At 40.0% G+C, this 10,983-nt stretch overlaps 1 protein-coding gene across 3 annotated transcripts in view; it reads right to left on the bottom strand.

Moving 5' to 3' along the window:
* LOC136825720 (alpha-1,6-mannosyl-glycoprotein 4-beta-N-acetylglucosaminyltransferase-like) overlaps nucleotides 1–9,663 on the bottom strand; it is a 445,856-nt gene extending 436,193 nt beyond the window's left edge. For 2 of the 3 annotated variants that reach the window (XM_067082500.1, XM_067082503.1), the window contains exon 1: nucleotides 9,155–9,491. The gene's annotated coding sequence lies outside the window, so the exon portion shown is untranslated. Of the gene's footprint in view, nucleotides 1–9,154 lie in introns of all 3 variants that reach the window. The other variant, XM_067082512.1, reaches the window with a different exon arrangement.
* Nucleotides 9,664–10,983: the final 1,320 nt, after the last annotated feature.

Below are 10,983 nucleotides of genomic sequence, written 5' to 3'. Positions count from 1 at the left end.
TCCAAATAATTAATTCTATCATGAAAATTATCATCATTTGGAATGAATCTTACCTACTGTTAAAGTTAGCTGACTACCACATTGAATGAGGATGGTGGGTTCGTGCAACCAGAGAAACAAAGTTCAGCCAAGCGAACTAAAAGCTTTTTAAATGGGGAGGAAAATGCTTCTCAACATTCCTGCCTGTTGTGTGATCCTTACTGGCAAGCTGTAGCCAGACATTGGAACCACAAAAGGGTGTAAGGCCACCATAGCGAGACTTGTCAGAGGATTCTTACAGGGGAAAAAAGGACTCTATCTCATAAAGTAGTGTACTAGTGACTCCTGTGCCTGAGTCAAAAGCCCATAACCAACAATCCAAAACCAATGACACTACCACTTTCATATAAGAAGGTATGTACCTACACACTACTGTGTACCTTCATGCTCCCAAAATTCAAAAGCGGGATTTCCTAACAACTAACGATAAGATAGGTTACCTATCATACTTGGTTCAAGAGAAAGCGTACCCACCACAACAAAAGGACTAAGGGCTTTTGACAATATCTCATGTACAAACACAGCTGCGAGTACACTACAATGTTCGTGTTCGAAGCTGAGCTCATGTTAGGAGCCGAGCTATTAAACACTAAACAGTTTCCTAGCTTATTCTTTTGACTGGTCACCCATTCCCTAAACCTCTACTTCCAGGATAAACCACCTCACCATAATCTGTGCTAACTTCTTATTCGTTTTAACAGGAGCTGAGGTAGAATTAAACTAAAGAATGCCGGTTAACGGATTCATCTTCAGCAAAAGGAAGTGAAAACGGAACCACACGAGCTATGCAACTCTTGCAATATTCAGCGGTTTAGCTGGTGGAAGAACTTGGGTGTTTGATATGATGGCACCTTTCGCAGCATTGCTGGGCACATTCTATGTGATACAGCACTGACCACTGTAATGTGGTGATGTCATACAAGATTCCTCTACCTTCTTCACCTAATTATCTGTTCACTCCATCCAGTATTGTCTCCCAGCAGGAACTGAGACAGAAGAGGTGGCAACGCTGGAACATCAGCAATGACGCCAACAGAATGCTGGGAGACAGTACCGGATGGAGTGAACAGGTATTTAGGTGGAGAAGGTAGAAGAATCTTGTATGACATCACCATATAACCTTGACGACAGTGAGTATCGTCTGCACGGGTGGGGAAATTAGAGGTTTCTTGCATGACGTCACCACATAACCATGACGACAGATGGTGTTGTCTGCACAACACTTAAGAGGCAATTACCGAGGAGTTAAAGCTGTTCTACCACCCAGCTAATTCACTCTAGATAAGGAAGCAGCTGAAGCAGAAAAGCTGCTATTACAAAATGAATAAAGGGGGAGGGATATCGCCCGCACAGGGACGACATCGGGAGAGCAAACGAAAACAGGACTGATGCGTGGCTCAAAACTACTGAGGCAAACATAGTATGTCTGTATCCTTAAATAACGCCATGGTTTACACCCAACTTTATCACTCTCGTTAAACGGGCGACACGTGAACTAGCGAACGCAAGAGCCAAACAACCAAACAGCTCATACGGAGAGACGGTTGAGAGAGGTGGCAAAGGGTACAAACCTTGATCCCATGACTGCCATGGTTCCCTGTTCGTGGAGAAGACCAACAGACACATGGCAGTCCAGATGGACACCAAGGCTCCAACATTTCTTTCTTTATACAGTATAAATATTTAATGACATTTATTTACAATATACATGACTATGGTAAAAGAATATATCTCAATTAACTCTGGCTATCAGGTAGGCTAATGGAGGAGGAGATGCAACAACGGAAGACAAAAGGAAAAGACTGAGTTGGCTTCTGGTGTGCCATAACAAACTGTCTACGTACACTATCAGCTTAAAACTAAACATTTTGCAAATAATTTGTAAAAAACAGTTACATCTCCTCTGAGCTGCATGACAACCTTTTCTATAAAAAGGTATTAAAGGAAATAAAAACATGTTTATGGTACTGAAGCCATGAGCATTATTTTCAAAAAAGGTAAAAGCTCAGGAATCAACTCTTTGTTCACTGACTTTAGCTACCTTGGACACAGAATTGTTTTGCCTTCTAACACCACAGAAAATTTTAAAAACTCCTCCTCTTGAAGGTTTATGTCTGTTCAATAAACCTTTAATAGCTCTAACTTGACATATGACAGCTGTTTCTTCATAGCCTACCTTAGCAGTTGAATTATGCACTTTCGCAATTCTTGGAAGGGCTTTCATTTCTATATCTTTTCTCTAAGCAATGAAAGAAAAGAGAGTGGTTGTTGCTAGAACAAAGCCCAAGAACAAGAAAGGGTTTGAAGCTCACTAATAAAAACTCTTAATAGGTCCAACTGGACATAAAAATAGGCACTTCTTCAGTGACTACCACAGCAGTTAAATTAGGCACTGTCACAAAACTGGAAAGGGCTTTCACTTCTATACCTTTTCTCTAAGCAATGAAATAAAAGAGAGAGGTTACCCTAGAATAAAGCCCACATACAAGAGAGGGCTTGAAACTCACAATACACTCTGCCGCAACAAGAGCTAAAAGAAAAGTGTTTTCAAAGGTCTTAAGTGATGCCTTATCAAAAGGCTCAACTGAGGTACAGTCTAAATTTCATTACAGTCTAAATTTCATTGTAAAACATGATAAGATGAAATTTCCAGCACAAAAGATTGAAAACCTCTTCAAACTTTACATCATGAGCAATATTTCCGTCAGCATAATGCAGAACTGAAAGCAATGTAAAGTGGTACCAGCTAGACGTAAGGACATTGGTGATCCAACCTTGGGATTGTGCATGCAAAACAAAGGCAGCAAGTACTTGTTCTTGAGGGCCCTGGGGTTTGCAGCCTTGAAAATGAGGTCTGGTTTCAGCATAAAGCCAGCAGCATTGCCGCATATTATGATGGTAACCCTGTCCTTCTAGGCCTTGAACCAGAGGCTCTGGCTTTGTCCTTCATGAGTTATGTCTATGACGGCATCTTCTCCCAGGACAAGCCAGTCTCATCCATATTGAACACCTGTTCTGGATGGTAGCCCTTGTCCCTGATGACTTCCTTAAAGCTCTCAGGATATTTTGCAGCTGCTTCTGTATCTGCCAATGCCACTTCCCCATGCAGAGAAACACTCTTTGGTTGGAACCCTCTGAAAATGGTGGAACCAACCCTTGCTAGACTGAAAACCTTGAGGAGCTGACGATGGTCCTGCCTGTGGTGCTTTCTCTTCTTCTTCTTCTTCCTGGGCGGCTTCATCGAAGCCTACGAAGTCTGCTTCCAGTACATCGCCGCCTTCCGTGTCACCACCAGGCGAAAACTGCTGGTAGAGCTGTCGTGCCTTCTCGCAAATGCTGTTGGTGTCAAGGGGGATTTCTTCTTACAGCAGTTCGTGATCCAATACGCCAAGGCCGACTCTATCCTCATGATGCTCTTATCACGCATGTAGAAGCCAACACTCACAGCCTTCCTTATCTCTGCCTCTTTCTTCTTGGTGATTGGTGTACAGCACAGTATTCTCATTCACGCCACAATGGCGGGCTACTGCTGCGTAACTTTTGCCTTCCTTCAACATATCCAGAAGTCCTACCTTCTCCTGGAGTGGCATGACCTTCCTGTGATGCTTAGGCTCTTTACCAGAAGCCTTAGAAGGAACAGGAGTACACAGATACAAGCAAAACACTCGCACAGTCAAAGGAACACTTTGAACTGACAGAGATGTGCGCTCCGTACATCTCCTCAGAGAAAGTCTTGGGAGTATACAGCCAATCAGCACCAAGGGTACAGCAAATGAGCGCCAAGCAAAATGAATGGTGCTCTTGGATTGGCTGCTTTGCAGCCAATGGTGTGTTAAGTAGCATTGTGCCCAGGTATACTGTTTCAGCTTACCGAAATGCATTTTCTTTCTCTAGAGCTTTGCATTTGGAGTTTCAAGGGTGGATTTGGGGGCAAACGTAAAAAAAAAAACATTTTATTGACATTCTGCTGTTTACATTGATATTACTGCAATATTTGAAAATCAGTACATCATTTTTTTATCATAAAAAATGTATTTAGCCACGAAATTAACATGAAAATAAAATGTGACAGGTTCTGCAGACGTAAGCAAACCTAGCATTTTATTTGGAGTCACAGCTGTAGTCCCATCGTTCTACAAACTACCCACATACTGTAGTTGAGATATGCTCTACCATCATCCTAAAACACTTTAATATCATTTCAAAATCATCTTGCAACACAGTAAAATATCAATAAAATGTACAGTGTGCACAGTATGTGCTGTGCAAAATATCAATGTTGTTATGCGCAATGTCCTGTACTGTATAGATGGGCAAATGACCCAGCATCTCTGCCCAGCTTCTCAGTTCACTGCATATGCCTCTGCTGTGCATGTGTTGTGTATTGGTGCTGACTTTGCGTATCGTTTTGAATTGTACTCTAAGATGCCTCCTAAACACCATGCTCCTTCTAAGGCCTCTGGCAAAGAGCCTAGGTGCCAGAGGAAGGTCATGACGCCCCAGGATTTGGAAGAGCTGGTGAAGTCTGCCAGTGAGGAAGAAGACACACCAGGTTCAGGGGACAAACAGGAGGATGCGGGATTGTCTTAGGAACGTCTGTCCCAACTAACCAGGATGATCATGGAGGTGCAGGAGATGGCTGAGGCATGGGAACCTAATATGCAATGCTCCATAGACTTTTCATATGCCCTTGATGGGATTTGGGTGCCCTGGAGAAACCTCCTTATCAGCATGAAGAAGCAGCAACAGCAGCTGCCTATCACCATGAAGAAGGACGCTCAAAAGCCTCCCGAAGCCCCTGAAGAAGTGACTGAAGAAGCACCTGAAGAAGGGGGAAGAGGCACCCCTAGAGGAGATGTAACTCCTCTGCTTCGTTGTGCAGTCATATCTCCATCATCACTTATTGGACTGCACAGGTAATTTATCATCATCTTCAATCAATATTCTTCACCGATGAGTGCTCATATGATTTATGTAATCTTCAACTTATTATTTTGTATATTTTTTCAATAAATATTTAAAAACTACTTGGGTACAGTACTTAATTTACCAATGTCATCCCTATCTACATTAACAGAAAATGGTAAGGCTCTATTGTATGAAAGAAAATATACATGCCTGAATATAGGGGTAACTTGATTAGTTTTCACCATAGTAAGAGCAACAGTTGTAGGAGTGTTCACACGTAGCTGTAAGCCACATATTTTTAGGGGTAATGTTGTTAGATGGCTTTGAAATGACATTAAAGTGTTTTAGGATGATAGTTTAAGGTATATTTGGTGTTTGAACTATTAAAATAGGAAGTTTTATGTATTTTTTGAGGGGGTATTTGGTGTATTGGTGTTTGAACTATTGAAATAGGCAGTTCTAAGTGTTTTTAGAGGGGGGTTCCAACTTATCGAGGATTTAAACTAACTGCGAGTGCTTGTGGTCCCTATCCCCCCCAAAATACCGGGGGTTGACTGCAGCACTACTATGAAATTTGCAAAGGAGAAACCTAAAATGTCAGTGTTGCCTGCAAGAATTTTACAAGAAATCTGAGTTGACTTTTGGGGCCTCACATCAGGTGGCATTTATGCACTAATATTGGTCAATGATTATTCAAGATACCCAACTGTGGAGTCTGTGAATTCTACTTCTGTAGATTCTGTAATTACTGTCATGTAAAAGGTGTTTTCAGAACGGGGAATACCATTTGTGATAAAAAGTGAAAATGGTCCACCTTCCCAAAATGTGAATTTTGTAGTTATGTGGGAATATGCCATAGAAAGATCACACCACTGTGACCTCAAGCACATGGAGAAGCAGAGCAATTTATGCAAAATATAAAGTTGTAACAGCTGCTGTAGCAGAAAGCAAAAGTTGGAAACAAGAATCTACAAATTGCTATGGAACTGTCGCAGTGCACCTCATCCTTCGAATGGTCATCTGTCACGTGTTCTGATGTTAAACCAACCAGTTCCTTCCAAATTACCAAGCATTATGGATCACTCAGTTCCAGATTCAGATAATGTGATCTGACTGACAGATTTTGAGGCAAAATAGAAATTGGAACTGTAAAAAGTAAGAATCAAAGTGCTAGTTACACAAAAGAAGCAAAGTTCAGTACAAAGTAAAATCCAGAGTACTATACTGTACTGTGACATCATCAAAGGGATCGATGATTACACAGATTTGTGGACATAAATTGAAAATTTGTGGCCAAATCAATGTTACTGTTTTATGATCTGAACAATTGTGTACTGACCTGTCAAATACTGATTTTCAAGGTGTAAATGGCACTTTAGTATAGAGCCGAGGCAAATGAAATTTTTTAGCTTATAAGTTACATGTTTGTGAAAGTTAAAATCAAGTTGTGATTGTCATATTGATGTTTACAGTATGAGTTACAATTTAAAGCAATCATAAGCTGATGAAGTAAAGCTGAATTTATCCAGCTGCATTTTGGATTAAGATGACTGATTAACCCCCCTGAAGTTAAAATTTACAATTGATCAAATTATTAAAGTTTACAGGCATTGTAAAGTAATGGCATGGCAGTAACTGTACAACTCATAAGTTACAGTTAAAGTTTATGATTTGAAGCTAAAAATGAAGTTGTAACATGAAGATCTAGAGTTATTTGACATAGGTCAATTCTAAAGTTTAGGGGAGAACGTAATGTCCAAACTATTAGTAGCTTATATGTTAGCATTGTATCCTGACATTCTCAGATGTGCATTTGGCGGTACTGTTTGGTAACCCTGATTTAGCTTGTTTTATGGCAAGAATAAACTTATCTACCAGCAACTTGGATCTTCATTACATGCCCAGTAATCACATAAATAAAGATATTAAACCTAGGTTAGGTTAGGTTAGGAGCGGCTGGGTTAGGTTAAAAAACATAATTTCCCACTGTTGTCCCTAATAACAGTATGAGATAAGAGGAGCCTTCAGTATTACTAAAATTAAAAATCTGCGACCAAACAATGAACACACATTAATACATAGGAATAACATATTTTCAACTCCAAATACAATTATACTTTCAGGTAAAAATTTTATGCCATAAATTTTCTCCTTGTAAACCATAATCATATTCTGGAGGTGAACATATTTCCTATGTCTTAGTGTTTTGAACATTTCTGTCAATCATCTTCACAGAAAATCAATAGGCTAGGTCAAGTTTTAGAGATACTGGACCCTCTTATATCCAACAATTGGGATCACACTGGGAAACTGTACTTTTGGGGTGGAGGGAAAATACAAATGAGAGCTTTCCAAGGCCGTATTCTAACATCCCATGATACTTCTGTAAGCTCTCATTGAGGTTAAACTAAGGTTTATTGAAGGTTTCTAAAGTAACATTCTACACTAGATATGTAAAGAACTGATGACCTAAGTAGGCTAATGCTACTGGGGGTTTCTGTTGGGGGGGAGGGGGGGATCTCCCTCTGCCCTGCACTCAGGTAAGGACCCATTACCCTAGGATAGGTTAGCTTGGGTATGGTTTGGTTTGGTAATAAGCCTATCTATTTAATATACAGTGAACTATGTTTAGGTGGGGGAGCCATTGGCCCCAAGGCCAAGTAAGGACTTAGCACCCTAAGATAGGTTAGGTTGAATATAACACTGTATTTCACCAGGGTTAAGAAAATGGGTTTTGCATCATCCCCATCCAAAAAACCCTGTTTTCCCTCTGTGGTTCCCAGTAACTGTAGAATATAAGGAGGGTCCCCAGCATCTTTTACCAACATAAATGTCATGAGTGTTTAAAACAAAACATAAAATAGAGGAAAACCACAAAATCAACTCAGAAGATGATTATGCTTGTTAGAAACAATTTACCAAAAGTTTTGCATCATGGCAACTATAAATCTGCAATGGACATCCAAACCTGCATAATAATACCAAAGGCACATAGCCAAGGCCTATAAAACGACTAAAAAATGGCCTGTGCTGACAGGCATTGTCAAAACTGGAAAAAGGGCTGAGTTACAACACTATTCCAAGATTCATAAACAACCACTTAGGCCTATAGGCTATTTGCTAATAAACAATGATAAGTATAAGCAACAGTTCCGCACGGACTATTACCTTAGAAATTGATTTGGCAGAACTATATAGTAGCTCCGTGGCGGCGACTGCCTTCTAACTTAACTTTTTCTACAGTTTTTTGGCTGCTAATTATGAATTTAACTTTAATTTTTGGCGCTCGAATGTAGCCTAATTAACCTGTAATTAACCCGTGAAGTCCATCCAACAAGGGGTTTCGATACGTGATCTTCACAAGACAGAGCACGGGTACGTCTGTTTCGAACGGTTCATATCCCATCCGGCAAGTGCAATAACTTGTTGACGTATGGGTAACCCACCCCGCCCCCCCGGGTCAGTACTAAGCACGGCGAAGGGACATTCCATTTGGCCGACAACAAACAGATGCACCGCCAGTATCAGAACCCCTAAAAGTGTAGAAAAAACCAGTTGAAAAGGTAAAAACAGGCACAGAACTATATATAGAATTACCATTGATTTTTCAAATAGCCTACTTTTAGTGTTGCTGATGAAGGAGGTGGTAGTGTCTATTGTCGGTCAATTATTATTAAGAGTAACCTCATCTCTACCTAACATGGTTGGGGACCCTTCGGGTATGCGGGGTTTTGAGCGGGGAAAATCGCTGGGTGAAAGACCCGACCACCATGCTGTTGTCATGGAATGGTTCCACGCATAGCCTATGCAAGTGATTAGGGAGCCATATTTTTACAAAGGGATCGACTAAGGAGACCTATTATAAAAGTAACTATACTAACGTACCCTAAACTAACCTAACCTAGTAGGGCGCGTTATTTAGTTGGGGGGTGGAACCCCCCAGACCTCCCACTGAAGGAAACTCCACTCTTTACCAAAATCTCCCCTATAACAATGAGCATGCGCAATAATATTCCAGGATGGCCAGCATACAATTTCTGAGGTTAATTACAGATTAATTACAGTCGACCTGCAAAAAATAATGGTAAATTCTCGATAAGCAACCAAAATACTTCAGGAAAAATCAATTTCCTCAGTAATTCCCCAGGCTACCTAAAGCCTCAACAAAAAATGCTAGGTGTAGTTTAATGGGGTAAGTGTGACTTACCTTATACTGTAGGCCTAAATAAACGGACGGCAAACCATTCCCTGCTCCTCCCGGGCTGGCAAAGAGGGAGTGGCACCAGGCTGTGTAACTGTCTCATTCCTAATTTCCACAGGCCTTGGCTATGGCAACCCAACGATCAAGTTGAAGACCCCAACTAGGACCGCAGACTGCCAAACTGGGTTAGGTGGCACACACTACAAAAGCTGGTGTATTCTGAACACTATCTAACGGTATGCCTAGTTTATTATCATGACAAAGTAGATTTTTCAAACATTCGGACTGGCCTCGGCAGGGTTCAAAAAGTCTACCATAGGCCTACGCTACATTTAGAATAACTCTCATTCCATTTTCAAATGAAGTTTAATTTCAGCTAGCTGATTATGTTGTTTATTTTTCGGAATACTCCAGCTCCTAATGTGTTTATTGCAAACCATAAACTGTCCAACTAAAACTATAGGCTTACTAAGTTACTAACACATTGTATTTCACACGGAAACCGACACTGGAATACAAGTACTGAACCAGAGTCAAGTCAGTCGCACTCAAGAGAAGTGATTAAGTAAACACTGGAGTCGATTGGAACCGTTCTTTGCAAGAACGAATAAAGAAAAAAAAATCATTATCCTATTACTATCAATAGAGTTCGTACAGTCCATAAAAAAATAATAATTTGGTATCACCAATATCACTTGTGACTGCTAATATCTTTACTCGTAATCTCATGCAATGAGCTATTGTTTTTTTTTTCTGTCAATTCGAGTTTCAGATTCATTTAATCCATACAGCTTCACCTTCGTCCAGATTTAACGTTATTTTGTACTGAACTAAAAATATTATCGGTTTACCTGCTATTACCTACAGTTTCATATCAGAGAAAAGTAAAATTTTACATTGCCCTATGTAACTATCTCGAGCCCGGATTGCTATCCATCTTCTGTCAACACACTCTTCTTAATAAAGTTCTTACATCTCTCCTGTATATATACTTTTAATAATATTCGCGTAAGTTTCATCAACAAATATTAAATGCAAGAGTTGGAAAAGTAGCAACTAATGTACCTCCTCTTTGGCTTCTGACAAACGACTCTTAGTCCTCTGAAATACAGTAATCCCCCCCCCTCATGTTCTAGTTTATCAAATGCAACAATGATTGGTGAAGGCAGCAGACAACCACTTTGGATACATTCCATCGCCATCGTTAAAAATTATTAAAAATTACACTAGTGTATAATACATCTTAAGAGTAAAGGTATGACTGTGCAAAGTGCTATCGGTGCAAATACTTTGCTGTTGGTATAGTCACAAAACTCATAAAAACATGGAAGATGTTCTTTTGAGAGGCAGCTGCCCTTTGACGTTAATGGAACTCTTTTTCTGGGATTCGGTGCGTGGACCAGTTCTACCATAGTCACTTCAACAAATAACCTCAAACCGTTGAATTAAAGCCTGTAGAAAACTACTACATCGGGACGTTTTATTCGTGCAGCAACCTGGGTGTTACCTGGGCCCATCATCTGGACAAAACAAAAATGTAAGAATGCAGTTTTTGGGAGAAATTTAATGTCAGATAGAACATCGAAAAAATTAATACTGAATTTTATATACACACACACACACACACATATATATATATATATATATATATATATATATATATATATATATATATATATATATATATATATATATATATATATAGCTGCTAGATTATAACACAGAGTTGCAGGAAAATAGCTAGTTGTAGTTCTGTCACACATTTTTCACCTATCAAAGGGGCCCAGTTTCCATCCCTTGACCCTACTAAGCCAGACCCTTCAATGCACCTCACG

Source organism: Macrobrachium rosenbergii, chromosome 39 (assembly GCF_040412425.1).
Source record: "Macrobrachium rosenbergii isolate ZJJX-2024 chromosome 39, ASM4041242v1, whole genome shotgun sequence".
Taxonomy (NCBI): domain Eukaryota; kingdom Metazoa; phylum Arthropoda; class Malacostraca; order Decapoda; family Palaemonidae; genus Macrobrachium; species Macrobrachium rosenbergii.
Note: the sequence above shows the minus strand (reverse complement) of the source record. Positions and strands in the feature narration are given on the sequence as shown.